We start from the raw sequence: 2,766 nt of genomic DNA, 5'->3' as shown, positions 1-2,766 counted from the left end.
CCAAACTTTTTTTTTTGTTTCACTTCGTCGCCAGTTAATGTGTTTCTTCTAACAGTAAAATAAACTAACCAGTTGGGTGTTCAGATAGCGAATGAGCCCAGCTCATCACTAGTATATGAACCTGTGCCAGCGAAAGTGGCACATGTTACATTGAGTAAATTTTTCAGGAGACGCATTTTCCCAAAAACATCGAATAATAAATTCAACTTTGCATTGTTTTGCAACTCAACTGTACCAACATGTTATGACTGGTGTGCCTAAAGATAGAAGTAAAAAATAAGCGCAGTTTATGACAAAATTCAAATTTATTGGAACAAATTGCACATGTACCACTATTAATGGGAACAAAAGGAAACAGAAACCGAAAAACGTTGACAGTAAAAGTGGTACATGTACACTTTTAAAATCATTCTAAACGGCCGTAAACTATCTTAAAATTTAAAATGGGATTAAAATCGGTTGTGCAAACAGTCATGCTGCTGAATTTTCTTTTAAATAAGCTAATTTTAGTAGGTGGAAGTGTGGAACTGTACATGTACCACTTTTTCTGGCAACGAAATGGCCATTGTGATATATACCAGAAAATAAAAAATGCATATCTCCAGATTTAATTGCCAAAAATCACTTTTTCGTTATTCGCTTACTAGATCTTTGTAAATAGAATCCGTTGGTGTAAAAAACTCAAAATTGACAAACATGGTTTATGTACCACTTCCGCTGGCACCTGTTCATATTTCAGATCATCTTTTCATGACGTTACAATTCGTTTCATGTCAATTGACAACTGTTCGCACATATAATTAATAGTAAATTAATTCATGGTAGTAATTAGGCAATTCAATTAATAAGTTTACACTGAAAGTAAACCTTGTTCGAAAGCGTCCAACTAGACACTACAGCTACGAGAAGATGTTATTGTTTCTCTCCTACGATAAGTGTTTACTGCTCCGAAAGAATTACGAATAATCAAATGTGTTTCTGTTAATAAGGGACCGACTGTTTACTTCGATGACATTTACTTCCAGGGTGCAGCAGCAGTAAAAAGTGTAGACAACAACCTTCTGTGCACCATGTTTACGGTATTCGTCACTGAGTGGCGATACCGGCGTTTCTATCTGTGTTGTTAAGCCTGCTACTCTATGTTCTGAGATTTTCAAAATTTTCACCATGAGCTCATGGAAGAATGGTAGTTGAAAATCGATGAAATGTATGAGGAAATCATGTTTTCGCAAATTTACGGAAAATGGTGGTGTTTTAGAAGAAAGTAGTGATAAGGAATAAAGTATGAGGTGAAAAGATTATCTCCTGCACTTAGTTTGCACTGATTTAGTCTAATAGTGATGAAATTTCGATTTTACTACCATTGAAAAAATGCCATCTCTTGCATTAATCGTTTTGACTGGTACCTTATTTGATTCCCACTCATCCATTTCATTCGATGACATTGACACACCTCACATCCAGGGAAACGTGTGACAAACAAACCAGATTTGTCAACCACTTCCCACGTGAATCTGTCTGTTCAGCATTTTCCTGCTCAGACGAGCACACCTTCCATTGCAGTCAACGCTATCCTCACACCTTTTGCCACTCCAAAGCATCCTTCTGTCGACCGGATTTGGCACCCATCCGGGATTGCGTCGTACCTTCCCCGAGTCGAAGTGCATGTCAGCTTCCACCAGCTATCGGGAGCCGAAACATAGTGGCATTATTCGCCAAATCTCTATCAGGGCGGTTTCTACGTCACTGACACCTATGCCAAGGCTGGCGCAGCTCCAACAGGAGATAATCCTAAAATTTGATTTATGTCAGCACAACTGTTCCTGTCAGTTTGATTAGATACGGTACATGATAGATCAAATTCCTAACCCTCAGTTCCGGGTTGTCTCACGGTTGACTCGAGGGGGCGCGGAGCGGTATCGGTAGATTGCTTCTTGCAGTTTCAGCCCAATATCGTGCTCGTACGCTCGCACAGCTCGTTGTGAAGGGAAGGACATGGGTTCGAGAGGCAAGAACGTATTGTTTTCCCTAACAGGATGAGGAGGATTTGCTTGAACGAAAGGTGGCAAGTACACGGCACCAGGTTGTGTATCATATGTGAGCTGGATGGGGCTCGAATGTGACTGCACAGATTCCGACCGATTTGTGGGGATTGAAATTGGGTGGAAATATGAGTGGTGTTCGGTTAGAGATTGGTTCCGGCCTATTTGGACATGATAAGCAGAAATAGGTGCTGAACCAGCAACAATGCAAAGCTTCCTGTATGATGAGACAGGTTAGTCATTTTAGATATAGGATTGAAAACGTTTGTTACGTATGCGGATGATATTTTGACCAATCTGTGGTGCAGATGTTATAAACGAAACCTATATCCAGTATTAAATTTACCATGCCAAACAATTATTCAGATATGCATATTAAATTTTATTTCTTGATAAAGGCCCATCCTCAGGGGTTAAAAAAAGTTCTGAAGGCTCCGGCGAGATTCGAACTCACGATCTCCTGTTTACTAGACAGGCGCTTTAACCAACTAAGCCACGGCGCCGACGATTTTCTTGGCTTTTGAAACAAGTGCATAAAACAGTCGAGGAACATTTCTGGCAAAAAGTTAAAGGCTTGATATTCTGGCGAACCTGGCTTACAAGGATGTGCTGAGAAGGATAGTTTTAAGAATGTTCTGCAATCTAACGTGGATTGAAAAAAAATACCGTTACCTAAGTTAAACTTGCTGCTAGTGGCGTTAGCTGATTTATATCTCGCAAAATA

General features: G+C 39.8%; 1 non-coding gene across 1 annotated transcript; it reads right to left on the bottom strand.

Annotated features, from left to right (window-relative positions):
• Positions 1-2,471: 2,471 nt before the first annotated feature.
• Trnat-agu (transfer RNA threonine (anticodon AGU)) lies at positions 2,472-2,545 on the bottom strand. The gene has a single exon. It is a non-coding gene; the product is annotated as a tRNA-Thr (tRNA).
• Between the last annotated feature and the right edge of the window lie 221 nt (positions 2,546-2,766).

Source organism: Armigeres subalbatus, unplaced genomic scaffold, assembly GCF_024139115.2.
Source record: "Armigeres subalbatus isolate Guangzhou_Male unplaced genomic scaffold, GZ_Asu_2 Contig606, whole genome shotgun sequence".
NCBI lineage: Eukaryota > Metazoa > Arthropoda > Insecta > Diptera > Culicidae > Armigeres > Armigeres subalbatus.
This window is presented reverse-complemented; position numbering and strand designations above follow the sequence as displayed.